We start from the raw sequence: 23,459 nt of genomic DNA, 5'->3' as shown, positions 1-23,459 counted from the left end.
CAATTCCTGCAACCATTCTTTGTATGTTTTAGCTTCCAGTCCCCTAATCAACTTTGTTGCTTTTCTCTGCACTTTTTCCAGAGTCTCAACATCTTTTTTGTAATGTGGTGACCAAAACTGCATGCTGTATTCCAGGTGTGGCCTTACTAAGGCTTTAGAAAGCAGCACTACTACTTCATGTGATTTTGATTCTATGCCTCTGCTTATGCAACCAAGGATTATATTAGCTTTTTTGGCTGCTGCTGCACATCGCTGGCTGATATTTACGTGATCCTCCACTAGCACATTCCAGGAACTCCACACTGGTTTCTACAGAGGAGCTGAACTCTTGGCATGCACTGATGGAAAAATGGGAAGCCACTCTTGTAAAGGTTTTTGAGGTTCATGTAGTTTTTGATGCCAAGGAAGGAGCCTGAAGCCTCACACTTTCAATATTCATGCATAGATGGCTTGGGATCTTGGGACCAATTGGCTGCAATCACAGTATCAAACTTGGGCTGGATTGAATTTGCACAAAACCTGCCCTTGGCTGGGTATTATTTGGGTCTGCTTAGTCATATATTTTACAGATATCCACAGGTCTTCAGTAGCAAACTTTTGAAAAGAGTTCAAAAAAGGCTTCAGGGCACCATGCCAGGTTAGGAACATCTGGCCTAGAAGTGACCTAATGGCTGTGTTCACACAATGCACTGAAACAGATCAGGGTGTGGTTTTGCGTGGGAACAGGGATCTGCAGGACTAAAATGAAGATGGCAGCTACAGTCTTGAGATCAGAGACCCACCTGACTTTTACATGCAGTCAACCTGATCTTTTAGACAGCCATCCACTTGCACCCCTCTGTGGAGGGCAAAGAAGGTTGGCGGATTCGTTTAAATGAGGATATAATACCACGCAGAGCAAAAAGGAGGTCATTTCAGCAGCCAGCCGAGGTGTGTTGTGTTGGAAACAGCTAGTGAAAACAATTATTTTAACGGCTTTCCATGATGTTTTATTAAAAACAGACACCACTGGATGCCACTCTTGCTCCAGGTTTCACAGTAGAACACCTTCATAATATGAATTACGTTTTTTCTCCTCTCCTTTTGAAAAAATCCCCAGAATTTTTGTTTTCTTTCTGGTCTGATTAAGGAAAGGGCTGCATGGATTAAGTTGGATAGCCATCCAACTTAATCAGTGCAACTCTGGGCATCATGCAAGAAAACAAACATAAAACAAAAAGACAACAATGCAACCACATATCATTAACAGAATAAACCCAGATGTCAGGAAGGCTTCATGATAATGTACGCAACACGCGTTTGTCAGCCAACTCTGGGTCTCTGAAGGATCTAATGGAAACGTGGGATGCCCTTTTTCTTTCAAACCCAAGGAGGGCACAGCTTTGCTTCCCTTTTCCTCTGCAGGAAACACCATGGAAAAGTCTGTGTCTCTTCCACTGCAGACGTGAGCATGACGAAAGAGGGCGACAGAAGAGCTTTTCCTGGCGGGACACAAATCCTCTGGATGAGGAAGGAGTCACTGCAGCTGTAGAGGGTGAAAATATTGGAAGGAGCTAAAGCATTTTACACAGTTTCCACTGAGAGAAGTAGAATAACCTATTGTGTATTGCCCCATTTTACGACCTTTCTTGCCATTGTTGTTAAGTGAATCACTGCAGTTATTAAATTAGTAACCCGGTTGTTACTGTAAGTGAAGCTAGCTTCCCCATCGACTTTGCTTCTCAGCGGGTTGCAAAAGGTGATCACATGACCCCGGGTCACTGCAACCGTCATAAATGTGAGTCAGTTGCCAGGCATCTGAATTTTGATCACATGACCCTGGGGATGCTGAAACGGTCAAAAGTGTGAAGAATTGTCATAAGTCACTTCTTTCAGTCCCGTTGTAACTTTGAACAGTCACTAAATGAACCACTGTAAGTCGAGGACTACCTGTACAGTTTTGGTTGTCTTTGGTGAAGAAAATCAAGATGGCACTTCATTGCAGGTCGCAAGAGCCGTATGTTCTGACTCCACGTTCCTCTGCTGAACAACAAACCCACAAGTGCCTCATCACTTGACTTCTCCTCCACACTCTCACTGGCTCTCCGTGTTTGTTGCACGGTGAATCTCCTTTCTGGAAGCAGTTTCCCTCTAAATCCCCTGGAGCTACTTCAACTAGGTCAGCAGGCAGCAATGCCCTGTCACGGCCAATGGGAAATCAGCAGCACCATGAAGTCAGCTGCATTCTGGAAACAGCAGCAGCAGCAACCTACAGCAATCTTTCTCTCTTCTATTCCCTCACTGTCCAGCCTCTTCCCTTTCCTGAACTGACCATTGCCAAACTTCAGATTGTTCTTCTTGCTTGTTTGCTCACTGAGAACACAGCAGGCCTTTGCAAGAGACCAGTCCCCTTTTGCACCTGACCTCTTTTAGGTCTTTGTAGACAACAACGATGTTTTCTATCAGTCATCTTTTCTGCCGACTCGCAACAATTCCAGACCTCCTTATCATCCTTGGAGTTTTCCCCTCAACCTTCTCCAGCTTCTCTATGCCCTGAACGTGAACATATTGCTGTAAATGTGATCGAAACAAAATGGACTACAGTAGGGTAGCCTTCTCCTATGACTTGGACGCAATGCCTCAACACCTCATTTGCCCACATTCAGCTAGTTTTCAACTAGTCCTCCTCAATCACGACTATCACCAAGACTAGGTGTCTCTAATCCTGGGCCTATAGATTTGAGCTTTCTTACCCAAATGCAGGACTTTACATCTCTCTCAGTTTAATGTAATTCTTGGTTTTGGCCCACTGATCAAACTTGTCAGGGTCACTATGAGCTGGAATTTTGGTCCCTGAGATGTGTAGCTTGATTTCATTTATAAATGTAGTAACCATCCCTTCCATTCTCCCCTCTTGGTCTTTATGACGGTGAGATAAAGGCTGGAGCAGACTTCTCCAGCCACTGCACATGAGGAAATATATATGTCTCTCATTTCGGGACGGTTGCATAGGCTTCCCTTTTATACATCTGGCTAGAGGGCCCTCAAACAGCAAAGCAAATATCAGGAAGTCAAATCAACCAATCAGCAAGCAGGGCATGCAACTCCACACAAGGTGCAGTTGGGATCTGGGAGGTCTTTGCGTAGGCCCGCCAGCAGCCCTCTTCAACCGCCACTTACCCATCAACTCCTTCAAAGCAGAGGTATGCGGTGACAGCTAAGGGCAGTTGCAGGCAACTCTCTGTTCTGTTCCAGCCTACGACCGGCCCTGTTTGAATGTCAGGGACAACCCCTTTTTATAGTCAACAGGCTGGAAAAAACCCAACCAAATTTATTTACAAAGAGTTCAAACAAGAGTTAAATGAAAAGTTCAAACAAGAGCTAAACAGGAATAACAGACCAGGACTCTAGCAGAAGATCTTCAAACGGTTGCCTTCAGCAACCAGCACCTCCCACACCTTCCCCTTTTATCAGCAGTCCCAAGGCGTGGCTTCTCCCGAGTTGCCTCATTGCGTTCCTCTGTTCTGCTCTGCTGGATTGCCTCCGGCTCCTAGCGTCCCTGAATAGATCCAGCTGTGAATCGTCTACATCCACTACCTCGTGCTCACACGGCTGAGTCTGAGGAGGAACATGATGGGAGGGGCCAGGCTGAGAGTCCTGCAGTGCATCAGAGCCTTCCTCTGATACCAAAGGCTCTCCAAACCCTTCCTCCTCCTCCTCTTCAGAATCATCAGACTCAGCTGCCGATACCACAGGCTGATGCTGAATCACAACACTCTCCATCATCCTTCAAGAGCAGAGGATATCTCGCTCAGGACAAGGCAGAACTGTTTATCAGCATTTTCTACATGGGACTTTTCCACTACTGGCAAAGCTACCAGATTGCAGTTTGACCTCCTAGCTAGCCCATTCTTTCTAACCTGCCAGCATCTTTCTGAAATTCTAAAAGAGATAAATAAAGGAACAACAGATTTGTTAATGAGTAGCTAATTAATTAGCAGTGTTTTGCAAACAAGAACAGGTCACCCATAAGCCCCTGATTACATGGAAACGTTTGGATAGGTTTTAAGAGAAATCTTTGATAAAACTTGTCAGTCCCTGTGAACACAAGATGCAAAGTAACGGAAGAAAACAGACCCTCTCAGCATTAATTTAAGAGGTGAGAAAGGATGCACTTTAAAAAAAAATCATTTGGTCTTTTCATCTGAAGCAAAGCTTGCCTTCTCTGCATTCCAAGCAGTTCCAGAATACATCCCTCTGAAGTATAATGCAGAGGGGTCGAGAATTAACACGAGCACTCCTTTCATTTAAATGCAAAATCTAGAAAGAAGAGAACTATTTAAAAATGCCAAGTGGCCTTAATATGTTTGTATCAAATACTTTGCAAGAGTTTGTAGCCTGCTCTATAGACAATATGGCTGTACTCAGGGAGCTCACCGCAGTATTAAAAACTCAGCTTGCCCTTAAAGTTTCATTGTCTGCAACCACCTCATAATTAAATGTCATATTTGAGTGGAAAATGCTGCTGGCAAGAAGGCGTCCTGGATGAAAAAAATTAGTTTCATGATGCAATAATTAACAGGAAAAATAGTAATCGCTCGCCTTCTCAAGTTCTTCCAGTGTTGCTGCTTAAAGAGATCTTGTCTATAAAGGTAAAGGTAAAGGTTCCCCCGCACTTGCGTGCTAGTCGTTTCCGACTCTAGGGGCCGGTGCTCATCTCCGTTTCAAAGCCGAAGAGCCAGCGCTTGTCCGAGGACGTCTCCGTGGTCATGTGGCTGGCATGACTAGACGCCAAAGGCGCACGGAACGCTGTTACCTTCCCACCGTAGTGGTCCCTATTTTTCTACTTGCATTTTTTACGTGCTTTCGAACTGCTAGGTTGGCAGAAGCTGGGACGAGTAACAGGCGCTCACTCTGTTACGCGGCACTCGGGATTCGACCCGCCAAACTGCCGACCTTCCGATCGACAAGCTCAGCGTCTTAACCCACTGAGCCACCGCGTCCCTTCTTATCTTGTCTATACCATTTGGCTAATGATGGCCATTTCAATTATCATTTTAGGCATGACATTCACTATTGGCCTGGACCTTGCTTTCTTTCTCTCTGCTGCAGCTGGGGTTGCAAAGGCATGATGTGGTGCTATTCTTTTCTTCAGAATGTCCATAATATATCTTGGGGCTACAGCATCTCCCCAACCTGAGACCAGTCATGAGATGACTTCACTCTGAGGCCTTCATCTGGGGCAACCGAGCCATCGTCTAAAGGAGAGTTAGGTGAGGATCTTGGAGGGAAGAACTCTTGTGATCTTGGCTTGGTTTCCTCCATCTTTATCATCTTCTACTACTCCAGTCTCTGGCTCTAATCCAAGTCGGAGAGAGCCACCTCTTCCGAGGACCATTTTAAGTATTTAAATAACAGTAACCGACCTCCTTCATATTATGTTCTCAATCATTCTTTCATCCTCCTACAGTAGGTACTCTCAACTTTGTTAACTGGTCGCTTGTATTTGTTTTTGTAAGATGAGACACTTGGAGTTCCACCTTTAGACAACCTGTGCCCTATTGGGTCATTGTTTCAGAGATATTTCCTTACCTAAACAGAGAAACAGAAGGACCAAGGATAGGCAAAAAAGCAGTGGGAGTGGAAAGGACATCAAACTTTTTGCCGGCTTCCCCACTGAGTTTCAGGGAACATTGGAAATCTCCCTTCCCTTTTCTCCTTTCCCTTCCTTTCCCAACAGGTCTAAGCAATTTTATCCATCAAGTGTTCAACAAATTCCTCTGCAACGCCCTGTAAATTGTTATCTGAGCCCTCCTTCCTAAGGAAGGATTGGGTGACTTTTAACAGGACTGCCAGATGACACTGTGTGGATGCAATAAGACTGGAGAAATAGTGACATTTTCCCGCTCTTACAGCCACAAGGTAGGCCTTAATTGCAGCTCTGACCTGAGAGTGGTAGGCTTCAGAATAACAGAGTTGGAAGGGACCTTGGAGGTCTTCTAGTTCAACCTTCTGCCCAGGCAGAAACCTATATGCTATTTTAGACAAACGGTTGTCCAATCTCTTCCTAAAAAGTTCTAGTCTTGTAGCGCCCACAACTTCTGAAGGCAAGTTGTTCCACTGTTGAATCGCTCTAGCTGTCAGGAAATTTCTCCTTAGTTCTAGGTTGCTTCTCTCTTTGATTAGTTTCCATCCATTGCTCCATTTTTTTAAAAAAATCCCATTTATATCCCGCCCTTCTCCGAAGACTCAGGGTGGCTTACAATCTAAGAAGCACAAACCAATGTGCTTAGCAGTAGCCTTCATTCTATGTATATGCCTGCTTATTAGGGCTTTCGCCTCCCCCCCCCCAGCGGCATTATTACAAAGTCAGCTTATTGCCCCCAACAATCTGGGTCCTCATTTTACCATTGCTTCTTGTTCTGCCTTCAGGTCCTTTGGAAAATAGCTTGAGGATTGCCCTCTTCTTTGTGGCAATCCCTTAGATATTGGAACACTGCTGTCATGTCCCCCCTCATCCTTCTCTTCATTAAACTAGACATACCCAATTCCTTCGATCATTCTTCGTATGTTTTAGCCTCCAGTCCCCTAATCAACTTTGTTGTTCTTCTCTGTACTCTTTCCAGAGTCTCAACATCTTTTTTCTGTCATGGTGACAAAACCTGGATGCAGTATTCCAAGTGAGGTTTTATCAAGGTGTTATAGAGTGGTATTACTTCATGTGATTTTGATTTTATTCCTCTGTTTAATTGCTCTTAATATCAGAAAAAAATCACTTTACTTCTAAGCTGGATCTCTCTTTGACAAGCTTCCATCCATTACTTCTTTTCCTGCCCTCTGGTGCTTTGGAGAATAAGTCAATCCCCTCTTCTCTGTAACAGCCCCTTAAGTACTCCAGTACTTATATCCTGATTAGTCTCTTCAATTGGCTAGACATACCCAGGACCCTGAGTTGTTTGTCAAATGATTTAGCCCCCAGACCCTTTATTATCTTTACTGCTCTTCTCTGCACACTTTTCAGAGTCTCAACATCTTTTCTGTATTGTGGTGACCAGAATTGTTGCAGTATTCCAAGTGTGGCCTCACTAGTGTAGTGTAAAGCAATAGTATCACTTCTTGTCTTGAAGCTATCTCTCTGTTGATGCATTGTAGGACTACATTGGCTTTTTTGGCAGCTGCAGCACACTCCTGGCTCATACTGAAGTAGTGGTCCACTAGGATACCTAGATCCCTTTCACAGTTACACCTGCTGAGTCAGGTACCACCTATTCATACCTATACATTTGGTTTTTCTTGCTTGAGTGTAGGACTTTACTTTTCTAACCACTGAACTGCACCTTTTTAGATAGGTCCTAATGCTTTTGAGTCTGTCAAGAACCTATCCCTTCATCTAGATCAGCGGCTCCCAACTGTTTCTATATCCCCCACCCCTAGAATGCTTCTGATATATTCTCGCACCCCTTGCAAAAGTTTGAAATAACGGCAACGAATTATGCATATACACTATAATTTTGAAACCAAGTTTTCGCACCCCCTGGAATATTGTCTCATGCCCCCAGGGGGTGTGAGCACCCCTGGTTGGGAACCCCTGATTTAGATCATATGCCCCCCCCAATGAAGATCATATGACCCCAGCAGCAATCCGGCAGCACTGAAGCAACCTCAATTCCCCCAAATTTCATTCTCTTAGGTGTCACGTGTCCAGGATTTTGGATACATTCTATAAGCTAGCCCACAGGTCTGCAACCCGCGGCTCTGGAGCCACATGCGGCTCTTTCAGCCATCTCCTGCGGCTCTCAGTCCTCTGCCATGTGCAGTCCAAAAAAAAAAGTGGGACTAAAAAATTTCTACCAATCAATTCAAATATGCAGGGTAGGTGCATATCTTGCCTTGGCTCCACTCTTCAGTCAAACCCTGTTCTGCGCATGCGCGCATGTACGCACATGCACACACATTTTTTGCGGCTCCCAGTTTTTCCTTTTGTGAGGGAACCGGTTCCAAGTGGCTCTTTCACTGTTTCAGGTTGCTGACCCCTGAGCTAGCCCATTTGAGGTACCTTGATTCAAAAATTGTTGCCTTATGTGGCACTTTTTTGTCCATTTAAAAGTCACGACAGTAAGGGTTTAGCAGTATATTGATTCTTTCCTAATGGCATTCCACACTAATGCCCATAATTTAGCTTGTCGTAGTCAAACTACAGTTGATGCTGATGTTGTATGCTTCAATTAAAAAAATCTTTTACTCAATATTTATGGTGTAAAATGTAAAATTATTAGATAATGCTCACACATGTGCAACATCTTGTGTTGCCCTCTGAAGTCCAACTCACATAGATTCTCTGCAATTGCAGAGTCACCGAAGTGGTTAGTGGCTACATTAATGAATAAGATGGATCAATAATTTGCACAAGGTTGAAGGATGTTTATTTGGTTTTAAAATTATATGTTATATGAACATCATAAAAACATAAAAGCAGTCTATCAGATTTGAAGGATTCCTTATTAACTTCTAACAAAATTGGAGCCAATAAATCTATAAGAAGTTACTACTATTTAGCTGGAAAGCCATCTGAACTAGGGTTTTCCCATTTTTATCAGCTGAATTATCTCCATCTCTTTTAATTTCTAAATTCTAAATTCAAAAAAAATTACCCACATCACTTCATTGATCAAATATACGTTGAACTGAAAGGAATATACAGTATCAATCCTTCACTTGTTAATATTTCAGAAATTAATTTTGTTGACTTATTTTAAATAGATATGCTCATAAATTATCTTCTTTTTCACCAGATTTCCAATATTTTAACTTTAACCTTTTCAAAGAGAATTCAGCTTGATAGAAATTTCCCAATTGTAGCTTTGTTAATATAAATGCAGTGTAATTTTGCCACACTTTAACCAAATTCTCCATATATTTATTCCATGTACAGCTGTGTTTGTGTCTATGTGTCTGGCTAGTCTAAGGAAAAGAAGAAATAGGGGAGACATGATAGCAGTGTTTCAGTATCTGAGGGGCTGCCACAAGAAAGAGGGGGTCAAACTATTCTCCAAAGCACCAGAGGGCAGGACGAGAAACAATGGTTGGAAACTGATCAAAGAGAGAAGCAACCTGGAACTAAGGAGAAACTTCCTGACAGTGACGACAATTAACCAGTGGAAATGCTTGCCCCCAGAAGTCCTGGGCGCTCCATCACTGGAGATTTTTTTAAAAGAGGCTAGACAGTCACTTGTCTGAGATGGTTCTGCTTGAGCAGGGGGCTGGACTAGAAGACCTCCAAGGTCCCTTCCAGATTCTATTCTATTCTATTCTATTCTATTCTATTCTATTCTATTCTATTCTATTCTATTCTATTCTATTCTATTCTATTCTATTCTATTCTATTCTATTCTATTACCTGGTTACCATGGGAATTATCAGGATTAGAACAATAGTTATTGGCTCGAACTGGATCAAAGGCAAAGCAACTCTTTTCACACATTCTCTCTCTCTCCCTTCCTTCTTTCCCCCTCTCTCTGTGTATGTTTATATATGTGCCTTCAAAGCAGTGTCGACTCCTGCAGTCTTCTTGGCAAAATTCCAGTGGTGGTTTGTCCTTGTCTGCTTTTTTAGGGCTGAGAAAGTGTGACTGGCCCAAGGTCAACGAATTAGATTCCTGACAAGGACAGGAATAGAACTCATGGTCTCCCAGGTGCCTGCACCATTATACCACATTGGCTCTCATTTTCACATACTGCCTATAAAATATCTAAGGCTCCCACTGTTGCCCTGCTCCCCATGCTTTTGCTATGGGAGGGCTACAGAATAATTGTGGGGCCTGTTGATTGGAAATGCATATGTAGGAAACTGCACCTACAGTATGTACCTGTTCCTTGGCCCATGTCAATTGTTAATAATCAATCAATCAATCAGAATAGAGCTGGAAGGGACTTTGGAGGTCTTGTAGAACAAGCCCCTACTCAAGGAGGAGACCTTATACCATTTCAGACAAGTGGCTGTCTAGTCTCTTCTTAAAAGCCTCCAGTGATGGAGCACCCACAACTTCTGAAGGCAAGTCCTTCCACTGGTTAATTGTCCTCACTGTCAGGAAGTTTCTCCTTAATTCCAGGTTGCTTCTCTCTTTGTTCAGTTTCCAACCATTGTTTCTTGTCCTGCCCTCTGGTGCTTTGGAGAATAAATTGACTCCCTCCTCTTTGTGGCAGCCTCTCAAATATTGGAATACCACTATCGTGTCACCCCTAGTCCTTCTTTTCCCTAGACTAGCCATACCCAATTCCTGCAACCGTTCTTCATTTGTTTTAGTCTCCAGGCCTTAGTTGCTCTTCTCTGCACTTTTTCCAAAGTCTCAACATCTTCTTTGTAATGTGGTGACCAGAACTGGATGCAGTATTCCAGGTGTGGTTCTACTGCTACTACCCTACTCGTTCTATTCAAGGCAGAACTAGCAGAATGACACGAGAACCAGAACATGGAGGTGTCCAGAAATCAAATGCAAAAAAGTTCCAGAAGCACATCTGGATTGTAAGATAAGAGCCTAGGAGCAGAGCAGGAAGCAAGAACACAAGAATGTTGGAGAGCATTTGAAAAAAACGTGGAATAAGGCAGCAGCTCTCCAAACGGGGCGCCGGAGGTTTGGAGAGCTGCGCAGCTCTCCAAACCGCCACCGTCCCGTTTGCAGAGCTTCCGCCTTCGTCCATGTTTGACAGTGGCAGCAGATCTCCAAACGAGCGGCGGAGGTTTGGAGAGCTGCACGCGCAGCTCTCCAAACCTCAACCGTCCTGTTTGCAGAGTTTCCGCCTTCGTCAAACATGTTCTCCAAACCGGCGGCAGCAGTTTGGAGGCCCTGGGGGGAGGGGCAGGGCGCTCGGGCGGCTCTGGCAGCGCCTGGGCTGAAAACGGCGCCGCGACCCAGTGACTGGGAGACTCGCCGCCGCTGCCACGCAGGTGCCTCCCAAGGCTGCAAGCTTTGCACGGGAAGCCCGGCATCTGGGGAAGCGGCAGCAAAAGGACCGCCTCCCTTTCCCCCCACCCAGCTTCAGTTGGGAGTTTTGTGCTATCGAAGTTGGCGAGGACTTTTTGGGCTAGCTAGCAGAAGAGAAGCCGGGCTCTTCCTCCTCGGGAGCCATGAGCAGGTGTGGGAAGTGGTGCAAGCGCGGCCTCGTGAAATTTGCCCGCACCCTCTTCAAACTCGTCACGGGCAGGCTTAGCAAAGGTAAAGGCGAGGAGTAAAGGTGACGTGGGAATGGCAGGCGGCAGAGGGAGGGAGGGAGGGAAAGGAGCGAGAAGACCAGCCGATGCCATTCGCCAATCATTGGGTTTAGGGAGCGGAAGGGTTCCCGGTTCCCTTCGGAGAGGGCGTTTGCTGTGCTTGTGGCGTTTTGCAGGCCGAGAAAGGTGTGCTAACTGTTTGTTGGGTCACTTCTGGGCGATCACGGGGGCCCTGGACGATGTGGGGTTTTGCAGCAAAGCCTGGTAGGAAAAGGCTTCATCGGGACACGCTTTCCTGCTTAGGGAGCTTCCGAAGGTACGAATCACCCTTTCCAGTTTGCAGCAGTAGTGGCAGCAGCTGGAAGGCGGCGTGAAAACCGGTCTGCGAACCTCTTGTTTCCTGGGAGGAAGAGTTGGAGCCTGTTGCTTTGCGCATGCGCATGCATGCGCACCCTTCTTTGCGGCTCCCAGTTTTTTCTTTTCTGAGGGAACCGGTTCCGAGTGGCTCTTTCACTGTTTTGGGTTGCCGGCCCTTGGCCTAGCTAGTAGATAATCTGTTCTGCCTTGTCATGATTTAATACTTCGGGTTTACAACATGGATGTCATTAGAAAACTGGGCCTAGTTTATGAAAGTTGCATCTTGGCCTGTAGTTGGAGGTTTTTTAAGGGGCAGTTAGCTCTTTCTAGCCATTAAAAAAAAACCAGATGGGCAAGAAGCTGTGTCTAAATTTATTTGCTACTTTAAAGGCAACATCTGATATTCCCCGAGACTACATAGATTAAAGTAAAGATTTATGTTAATGCCAAGGATTAAAAGAATTTTAATAGCATGCATAAAGATGTAAATGTGCTATGTTCCATTTTTTTCTGCAGACAAATACGCCATAAGGGAGCTGTAGATGGAACAGAATATATTCACATCCTACAAACTGTAACATCTGGCTTAATTTTGCACTCTTGTGTTCATTACATAGCAGTTGTCTTCCATTGGTGCATCCTTCAAATCACACTTTAACATGGAATCATTTATTCCCCTCTTTTGAAATTCCCTGAAGGGAGCTGGAACCACCTACAAAAATAGCATTTTTTTTGCAAATTCCGGATCATCTGTTTATTGAGGAGTCGGGGCTCACTTAGAATTCTCTGTACCCCATTCTCCAACTTTCACTATTATGTAATGCAAACGCACCAATATCATACTGAATTTTTTTTTATTAGGAAACCTGCCATTAGATGTAGAAATAACACTAAATGCAGAAATTATTGGAAAAAAAACTATAGTGATGGAAACAGTTAAGGTGCATATGTATATGCCTTAAAGGTATATTATGATTTATCACTTTCCTGCTCTGTTTGAGAAATGATTCTGCGACGGATTTTTAAAAAAGTGCTTAGCATGTCTAACAGTCATCAGCAACTGAAAGTCCTTTGTTAAAGTGACAATTATATATATATATGTTTTAAAATGCTTTGAAACTAAACAAAATGCGGAAAGAGATACCATGAAAACTGGAAAACAGCAAAGTTGCTTGAAAAAAAGGAGGAGAGTTGTTTCTGGTCAGGAATGGTACCCTGATACTATTTGAAGTTCTCTGAAGGGAAGAGAGCCACTGCAGCTTTTGAAAGCCCCTGGGCAGAGATCGCTGGTTGTCTTTTATCTCCCTGGATCAAAGGGAGATTAACAGATTAACCACGTGTTTTCTGGATGGTAGCTCCTTCTGATTAAACTGCAGAGATGGACAAACTTTTGCAATTAGATTGAGATTTGAGGTGTTGGCGTCTCTGGGCTTTTCTCTATGCTCCTAACTTCAGAAAATCTGTTACAGACTTTACAGCCTTGTTCTCCCCATCTTTTATTCGCTTTAAGAAGTAATTAATTATAGTTGAAGACAGATTTTCTTTTGCAGCAAAAATAAGGCTCCTTGTGGTAAGCTAAGCGTTCTTTGGAAACTAGAAAAATACAAGAGAGACCTCGGTTCAAAGATTTAAACACATTAGAAAAAGGGAGGATCCACTAAAGTTTTCAATGGCTATGGGGACAGTCTTTATTTTTATTCTGTTATTTTTATTTTTACTGTTTTACTTTTGATAAAAGTGCTTTGATAGGATTTATTACTGAGTTAGTGCAAGAGGATAGCCTTGAGCTCAGTGGTGGGATTCAAATATGTGAACAATCGGTTCTCTGTGTAGATGCACTTCCAGAGCCTGGGCAACAAAAAAGGGTTTTTTCTCTCTAATCAGGCTCTTTGAACGGACAATTTTTTTCTGTTAGACACTGGGGCCATCTACTGTCTTGGAAACCGTCCCTATTATGGGATGTGAAGAGAGGAGGCTGTCTTCTGCAGTTTTCCCCTCCACACCTGCAAAGGGCCCCAAATTCAACATTCCTTTTGGTCCTTTGAATTTGCTGGGAAAAAATGGAAGCAACCATAAATGTTCCCCTCCCTTTTTAGAGGAAAATTAAAAGGGAGACCTGCTTTGGCCTCAAACCCCAAATTGATGTGTTTCTTAAATGTTTGGCCATCCAGAAAATTAAGTTTGGGCTTGGAATGGCGAGAAAAATAAAAGATGGTTCAGGGCCCAACGTTCACATTTTGACTGGAATCACATCTTGATTTTTCTCACTTCTTGGAGGACAAGCAACAGGCCTGAAAATGTTGTCTTAATGGTATCTGTGTATATATGTGTCTTGGGAGAGGGACAAAATCCTCTGATAATAACAAACAAAAAGGCCTTTTTTAAAAATAGGTTTGCCTGGAAAAAGCATGAAAATGAAATATCTGTATGTGAAATTGTTTATACAAGCAGTTTGAATGGAAGTGAATGCTCAAGCAGGGTTCCGTCGTGTGACCATCGTCCAGTGTTGTGTTCCGGCTCAACAGGGGACCATGGCCGGGGTTCCCCGAACCTGTCCCTCAACACATCCAATGTGTAGCTCCCTGGTGCCGTGGAGTAGCTCCACTCCTCACCATCCTCATCTGTCATACGCTGCTCCCTCCACTCTGACAATGGCCCCCTCAGCCGTGTTGGTTGTTCTTGGCCGGGGTCCGCATGACCCAGAACAGGACTTAGCCACCACTCCCCACTACGTGTCTGGTCCCCTGTTGCCTGGGTTCCACTTCCAGTGGCCATGGGGAGAGGGGCCCGGATTTTAGGCCTCACAACAGGGGGAGCCTCCGCCAGCTCCACCATGTCCAGAGGTGCTGCAGCACCGTCCGGCTCCCCTCCATCAGCCACTGGAACAGCCCCCTGCATCCCCTCTGCCATGTCAGCACCCAACCAAAAGGCAGGAATGGCACACAACAGCAGGGAAACAAAGAAAAAGAGCAACACTGACTTACTGTCAAGCCCGTCCTCGACGAAATCACACTTGGTCAGCCGTGGAATGGGTAACAATGCAGAAACGTTTATTCTCACACTCCAAAGCAAGGAAAAAGTCAGCGTTGGAAGCCACACTCTCTCAACGCACGTTTTATACCCGAGTCACATACCAGCCCCACCCCTCCCAGCACAAGCCAGCATCCGGCCATGCGCCTATAAACACCCCACCCCCTTCTCTGCATCCACATGTGCTCCTGCGCCCATGCTCCCCTGTGATCCACCCTCCGTGAGGTATTTTGGGTGACTCCCCCAACCTCCTATAGCCCCACCCTGAGTGTATACGCTAACGTGTCCCCACTGTGTAATCACCCCTTCCCAACTGACCCGCCCCCGCTCACCCCTCCTGACCATAGTTCCTGGCCCAAACCCAATCGCCCATGTGCAGCCCCCTTGGGGGTTTTGGTCGAAAGGCTTCTGCTGCCACTCTGTCTGGATGCAGTCTGTCCAGTTTAGTAATCAAACGCCTCCCCCAATGTAGTTCTGCAGGACTTTTACCTGTGGCCATGCAGGGCGTAGAATGCTGGCAGAGTAAGAAATCTGCCAATCTGTGATGCCAGTCACCAGTGACAATGCACTTGAGTGCCTCCTTCATTGTCCTCACCATGCGTTCAGCTTGACCATTAGAAGATGGATGAAATGGTGCAGACATTGCATGTCTGATTAGATTAGCTCTAAGGAAAGCCTGAAATTCAGCAGCAGTAAATTGGGCCCCATTGTCAGAAACTAAGACATCAGGCAACCCATGTGTTGCAAAGAGTTTTCTCAGCACCTTGATGGTACTAGCAGTAGTCATGTTAGGAACTGGAATTACTTCCAGCCATTTTGAGTGGCTATCCACCACTAACAGGAAGAGCTGCCCCTGAAAAGGCCCAGCGTAGTCTATGTGAATCCTAGACCAGGGAGTGTGCGTTTCCTCCCACCTGTGAACTGGGGCCTGTGGAATTTCAGGCCTAGATTGCTGACATGTATAACAACCATGGACTTGACCCTCGATGGCTTTATCAAGGCCAGGCCACTAAAGGTAGCTTCTAGCTAAGGCTTTCATTCTGACAATGCCTGGATGGCCTTCATGTAAGGAGTGTAAGACCCTGTCTCTTAGGGAAGTGGGAATTATGACTCTGTTTCCCCATAAAATGCACCCCTTATGTGCAGACAACTCATGCCTCCTGACAAAATAACTTTGAAATTCAGAGCCTGGACTTTTTTCCAACCAGCCCGTATATACCCATGACAATACTCTACTAAGTATTTTATCTGTGGCAGTTTCAGTGGCAATGTCCCCTACATGGAGGGGAAACTCAGGTATGTCCTGTATGGACAGTATTCTAGCAGCAGGAGCTGGATCTGGATCCATTAGAGGCAGTGGTAGTCTGCTGAGGCCATCAGCATGGCCCATTTCCTTTCCTGGTTTGTGAATTAATTTAAAATTGTATTCAGATAGAAAAATAGACCATCTCAACATTCTTGGAGATAGTATGTGTGGGGTTTGTTTGTCTGTTGTGAACAATCCCAACAGAGGTTTGTGGTCAGTGTAGACCAGACATGTCAAACACAAGGCCTGGGGGCCAGATCCGGCCCACAAAGTGGTTTCATGCGGCCCGTGAAGCCATCCTGGAAACAGTGAGGGAACGGCCCCCACTGCCTTGGCCTTGGCCCAGAGACCCTCCTTCTGCCAGAGACCCTCAGATCTGTCCCACTCCTGCCCAGGCCCCCATAGGCACCCTTGATGTGAACGATGTAGAGCTGGCCATGCCCACCCAGTAGGCCATACGCACTCTAGCCACGCCCACCCAGTAGGCCACGCCCACCCAGGCCATACCTACCCGGCCCCCTGAGGGCAACTGCAATGCTGATGCAGCCCTCAATGAAATTGAGTTTGACACCCCTGGTGTAGACAGTGAAATCCCTGCCATATAAATAATCATGAAATTTTTTAATTCCAGCAACTATGGCCAGGGGCTCTTTGTCAATCTGGGCATAGTTGCGCTCAGCAGAGGACAAGGTCCTTGAGTAAAATGCTATGGGAACCTGTTTCCCATTTTTTTCTATGTGGCTTAAGACTGCCCCCACCCCTTATGGAGATGCATCACATGCAAGACATACAGGTTTAGACTATGTAATGAGTTACAGTGGACTTTTCTGACAGAAGTGCTTTCAAATCCTGGAAACTTTTTCGTGTAAGTTAGTCCATTTCCAAGGAGCTTTTTTGTCAAGTAGCCTGTGGAGGGGCTCTGCTATTGCTGCTTTATGAGGTAGGAATGTGTGATAAAAATTTAGGAGACCCAAAAATGCTTGCAGCTCTCCCTTTGATTTAGGCCTTGGACTCATTTTAATGGCCTTCACTTTAGAATTAGCGGGGTGAATGCCATTAGCATCAATGTGGAAACCCAAGAATTCTGTTGATGAAACCCCAATACTACACTTGTTCTTTTTTAATTTGAGGCCTGCTTCGCGAAGCCTCTGCAAAACAGCCCTGAGCCTTCTGGCCAACACTTCTGGGGATTCCCCAGCAATAAGAACATCATCAAAATAAGGGCAGACGCCCTGGATACCCTTAAGTGTATGTTCCATAATCCCTTGGAAAATACCCGGTGCAACACTGACTCCAAACTGTAAGCGTTTAACTTTGAATGCCCCTCTGTGAGTCACAATCGTTTGAGCCGCGGCTGTGGCCTCGTCAACCGGCAATTGCTGATAGGCCTGTGCTAAATCAAGTTTAGCAAAAATAGTCCCCCCTTGCAAAGAGGCTAAACTATGGATGACCACTGGAACCGGATAAGCAAGCTGCTTCAGGGCCTTATTTAACGTGCATTTATAATCAGCACAAATGTGAATTTCCCCGTTGGCCTTAAGTGGATTGACAATAGGAGTTTCCCACTCCCCACCATCAACTGGCTGTAACACGCCCTGTTCTACGAGCTTATCAATTTCGGAATCAATTTTATATTTTAAGGCAAAGGGGACCCTGCGAGGTTTAACCCTGATTGGGACAACGTTGGGATCTAACTTAAAAGAAATAGACAGGCCTGTGTATGTCCCTAGGGTTGAATCAAAAACATTCTTTGCACACTGACATGAAGTCTGCCGTTTGTGTCCGGTTTATGCCAGTAATCTGAATACCTAAGGCATCAAACCAATCAAGTCCAATGAGACTTGTTCTCTGGCCCCTTATTACTATTACATCCAGGTGCCCCCAAAACCCTTTAAATTTTACCAATACAGTGGCTTCTCCCTTAACTTTAACGTGAGCATTTTGAAAATCCGTTAAAATGATATCTGAGGGTCTTAGTTTGGCCCAATTGTTACTGCGCCTAACTCCTTGTAGCTCTACCAAGAGCTTAAGTTTGGGTTTGAGAGGGCATCGAACCCCAGTGCGGCATACGCTTCTATGGCTTCTGAAGAATCCCACACTAACTGGACCCTGGGCCCCAGTACCTCTCCTAGTCGGTTCCTCCGACTGGTGTTTGGGTGGCCAGTCTCTCTGGCGGGCTCTGCAAACCACCGCAATGTGGCCTATTCTTCCGCAAGCTCTACACGTGGCCGAACGAAATCTGCAATTGGCGCAAATATGGTTTCCTCCGCACCCCTTACATCTCGGTAAGAGAACTGCCTTGTAACCGTCCTCTCGCTGGTGGCTGTTACAGTGTTGCGCGTTGGGTTGCTTTTGGAGTCGGTTGATTTCGGGTTCTTCTTCCTCTGACGATTCTCCGGTGCATTTGGCGACCTCAAGATGGACCGATTCTTTGACTTTTGAAGGTTTGGTGGGCTGAACTGTTTGCACTGTGCCCCCGGCGGCTTCATCGGCCATCACCTCGTCCTGTGCTTCAGAAAATGTTAAATTGGGTCTAGCAAATAGTCTCTGCTGAAGCGTTCTGTCCCAAAGGCCACAGACGAGCTGGTCTCTTAGTCGTTCTTCTAAATTTGAGAACTTGCATAGGCGTGCGGCCTGTCTTAGGCCCGCAATGAACTCCGAAGCTGTCTCCCTAGTAGTTGCACTCTTTGGTCGAATTTGAATCGCCACGCCATCTCTGACATCTTGGGCTGGAAGTGCCTGGTTAGCTTCTTTTTTAGATCTGCGTAGGAGACCACTTCGATGGGTGTTGGTGCAAAAAGATTCTCGGCCAAATCAAAGGTTGCTGGGCCACACAGGCAAAGCAGCGTTGCAGCCTTCAGTCCTTCTTCTGTGATCTGATTGGCTCTGAGATAGTTTTCTACTTGCAAAAAGTAAGATGGCCATTCCTCCGGATGTTTCATGTTGAATTCTCTTAATTTGTCAACCTTTGGCATTCTTCACTCTGGTTCCTGCAATCTTCGGATCCTGCTTCATGGCTCAGGGAATACGTCCACTGAGCACGAGGCCGCTAGTGTAGCTTGCTAGCCGGCCTTGAGAATGGGGGGGAAATGCCTCTTCCCTCTGGCATGTGCTGCCTACCCCTCGAGGTCTTCAGCTCTTAATCAACAAAGCAGGATCCCACCTTCATCGCCACTGTTAAATAGTGGGCTCTTAGGAGCAGGAATGATGACACGAGGCTGAGTACAGGATAATTCATACTTTATTTCTTGCTAGAACTGTACTGAAGCATGGGCTGCAACAGCCGCAATATATAGTCTAGTCCCTAGGCAGCAGCCAATAGGTTTGAACCAACTCTTGCCGCTTGGGGCTAGCCAATTGCAGGACAGGAGACAGGTAGTCTGGGTTGCTGGAGAGCCGTTAGCTGCTCCAGCAACCCACGTGGTGTATCACCAAAACCCAGTACATAACACTCAGTATTTGCATAATCTGGTGCAGGTTTTGTCTTCTATTCCAGTACAGGTCCAGGCTGCCCTACCACCTGTCTCCGACCGATCATTGCTCTTGAAGAGTGGGTTCAGGTGAAAGAACTGTCACCTATAAGTGCCAGTCCTGAGTGGTCCCAACCATGCCAAGTCCTCCTGACCTCAACTGCAGTGAGACTGAAGGAATCAAGGAATGAGTCCATGGAAAGTCCCATCATTCCTTCTCCAGTGACAAGCTTCGCAGTTGGACAGCCTGAAAGTGAAATTTCGACCTGCCTTCGCCTGTTGAACTGTTTCCATCTAACTAGGAGAAAAACCTCAATGGATTGGACTTCCCTCAAAATCGTGTTTCTAGCATTTGGACTATGCAATGCAACATTTTTATTTTGTTACTGTTGTTTCCCTCGTACCTTCTTTGGAACAAGGAAGGACATGTGTGGGTACTAACTTGGGTGAACAATGCAAATGAAATAAATTTTACTGCCCTGACTAGTTAAAATCTCACTTGAAAAGCCACCAATAAACCCAATGTGTGGATTCCGTCCACTTCCATAGCGGGAAAACCTCTGTTTTAAAAAGAGAAGGTTCTGGTAAAGACCTTGGGGAGACTTAGGTGTGAACATCTCTTGTAGGTGAGCACCTCAGCATCCTTTTGGTGGATGACTACCGATTTGGCCCAACCCCAAAATTCTCTGGCAAATATTCCCCAACTGTCTACATTATGGACCAATCTAACAGATGCCACCCTCAACTGGAGTGCCCCAGATGGACTTACTACTTGGCAAGAAGATGGAATGCATAAGTTATAGGACTCTTGTTTATATGTTTAATAGAATTATTAGACTGCAAGCTGTATTAGAAATAATTACAAGTGAAGGGCATTTAGAAAAACATAATGCTCTTTTGCTTCTCTATACTACGCTTGCGCAAGAACCTCCATTAGCCCGAGGCGAAACGTACACATACAGAAAGATAAAGAAAATTAATTGGTTAAAATAATACTACAAAAGAAAGTTTTGTAAAAACAAGGGGAGGGGAGTATGGCTTTCCTTTTGCACGCTGTGTGTGGAGGAAATCCACCCAGCTTCTTTGGAAACCTGGACAGCTGCCATGGACACAGGCTGGTTTGGAAAGATCTTTGGTGATTGGCAAAGAGAAAATTTTCTGGTTGTGTTAGCTTTTGGAAGTCTTTTGGTTTTGCCATCTTTGATTCCTGTTATTCAAAGAACAGTTACTTCTACCATCTCGGGGATGACGGTCATGGCATTCTCTGTAAGTAGTGATAAACCTCATAAGCCAGCAAAGGTCCTGATTATCACTGCAATAACAAAGGAATATACGTCACTGGTCCCCAAGTAACAGAAAGTATTCTGTTACAAAATTAAAAGGGAGGAAAATGAAAGGTTCTGGAACAAAGGGAAATTGTTTAGTCTAACTGTTGTTTTCTTGCTTTTTGTAATTGGCTTTTGCACCAGGGAAATTTCACGCAGGCGTGAGAATCATGTACACGGATGGGATGTACTGAAGGAGGGAATAAGGGAATGACTGATGTCTTCCTTATGATGTAGTGGCTCTGTTGTCTGATTTTCATTGGCTAACAAACTTTATAAAGCCATGCTACTAACTTTATAAGGTGTGGCACTTCTGGACGTAACTCTGCCAGGGTTCCACACTGTTTGCCACCCAGCTGCTTAATTTGATGAAATAAAGTGCTGCTTGATCAAGAAGTCTCCGCTTGGGTTATCTGATTAGACTGATATGGTGTCTCAAGTTCAAGTAAGGGCCCGGGACCTTACAATAGGAAGGAGAACTTAACTGCATCTAAATGGATGACATATTCTGATGTATTGATATCGGTAGAAAATCCTAAGATAAAAGTGAGGCCACAGCTAGTAATGATGGATTTAATTGTGATGGGTTTAATTATTATAGAATATTTAAAAATTTCAAATTGATAAAAAATGTTTTGCTTTTGCTAGAGACAATCAGAAATGGAACTGAGCTTATGGTTCTGGGGATGACCATTTGATATCCAAAGCTTATAAAAGCTTACTTAGGATGAATTTGGAAAAGATGAATGTGTTAAGGACTGTATGGTAAAATGAGTGAAAAACTTTGGTCATAATGTAACACTAGATCAGACATGTCAAACACAAGGCCCGGGGGCCGGATGCGGCCCGTGAAGTGGTTTCATGTGGCCCCCGAAGCCATCCTGGAAACAGTGAGGGAACGGCCCCCACTGCCTTGGCCCTGGCCCAGAGACCCTCCTCCTGCCAGAGACCCTCAGATCTGTCCCACTCCTGCCCAGGCCCCCCATAGGCACCCTTGATGAGAACGATGTAGAGCTGGCCACGCCCACCCAGTAGGCCATACGCACTCTAGCCACGCCCACCCAGTAGGCCATGCCCACCCTGGCCATGCCCACCCGGCCCCCTGAGGGCAACTGCAATGCTGATGTGGCCCTCAATGAAATTGAGTTTGACACCCCTGCACTAGATCAATGGGAAAATATTGCTGGGGGACTGGAATAGCCTGGTTTTACCCCACTGGAAAAGAATTAAAACTATCAAAAGTTTTCTTTAATTTGATGGACAATTGAGGCTTGGTGTGTATACATCAGGGGTAGGCCAGCCGGCTCAGGAATTCTGGGAGTTGAAGTCCATGAGTCATAAAAGAGCTGAGGTTGCCTACCCCTGATGTATACATGGTGACAAAAGAATGGTAATCAAGAGAGTATGCCTATTCTTCAGGAAAACATAAATCCTTTTCAAGAATAGACATGATTTATATTTCAAGAGATATGACTACTAAAATTGCAAAGTACAGATTTTACCAAAGATCTTCTCAGATCATAAGCCTGTGAGTTTTATTTTAAACAAACACCTAGTTCAGGGGTCGGCAACCTAAAAAAGAAAAAGAGCCACTGGGAACCGGTTCCATCACAAATTAAAAAAAGAGGGAGCCGCGTGCGTGTGTCCATGCACGCGCATGCGCAAAAAGGTATTTTGCGCATGCGCGGACGCACGCGGCTGCCATTTTTTAAAAAATGAGATGGAACCGGTTCCCGGTTGCCCGACGGCGACGGCCCGTCTGCAAAGCTGCCGCTTTCGGCAGCTTTGCAGACGGGCCGTGGCAGCTTCCTCAAAGAGCGGCGCCCCTGCCCATTCCGAGAGGTGCGCGCGCACCTCTCCGAACGACCGGAGGCGCGCGCGTACCTCCGTGCGAATGGGCAGCGGTGCCGCTCTTTGAGGAAGCTGCCGCGGCCCGTCTCAGCTTCCTCAAAAAGAGAGGCGCCCCTGCCCATTCCGAGAGGTGCGCGCGCACCTCTCCGAACGACCGGAGTTGCGCGCGCACCTCCCCAAACCTTTGGGGAGGTGCGCGCGTACCTCCGTGCGAAGGGGCAGCGGTGCCGCTCTTTGAGGAAGCTGCCGCGGCCCGTCTCAGCTTCCTCAAAAAGAGAGGCGCCCCTGCCCATTCCGAGAGGTGCGCGCGCACCTCTCCGAACGACCGGAGTTGCGCGCGCACCTCCCCAAACCTTTGGGGAGGTGCGCGCGTACCTCTGTGCGAAGGGGCAGCGGCGCCGCTCTTTGAGGAAGCTGCCGCGGCCCGTCTCAGCTTCCTCAAAAAGAGAGGCGCCCCTGCCCATTCCGAGAGGTGCGCGCGCACCTCTCCGAACGACCGGAGGTGCGCGCGTACCTCCCCAAACCTTTGGGGAGGTGCGCGCGTACCTCCGTGCGAAGGGGCAGCGGCGCCGCTCTTTGAGGAAGCTGCCGAAAGCGGTTTGGGGAGGTGCGCGCGCAACTCCAGTCGTTCGGAGAGGTGCGCGCGCACCTCTCGGAATGGGCAGGGGCGCCGCTCTTTGAGGAAGCTGCCGCGGCCCGTCTGCTAAGCTGGCGCTTTCGGCAGCTTCAGAGACGGGCCGCGGCAGCTTCCTCAAAGAGCGGCACCGCTGCCCCTTCGCGCGGAGGTACGCGCGCACCTCCCCAAAGGTTTGGGGAGGTGCGCGCGCAACTCCGGTCGTTCGGAGAGGTGCGCGCGCACCTCTCGGAATGGGCAGGGGCGCCGCTCTTTGAGGAAGCTGCCGCGGCCCGTCTGCTAAGCTGCCGCTTTCGGCA

Source organism: Vipera berus (genome assembly GCF_964194415.1).
Source record: "Vipera berus genome assembly, chromosome: 10".
Taxonomy (NCBI): Eukaryota; Metazoa; Chordata; class Lepidosauria; order Squamata; family Viperidae; genus Vipera; species Vipera berus.
Note: the sequence above shows the minus strand (reverse complement) of the source record.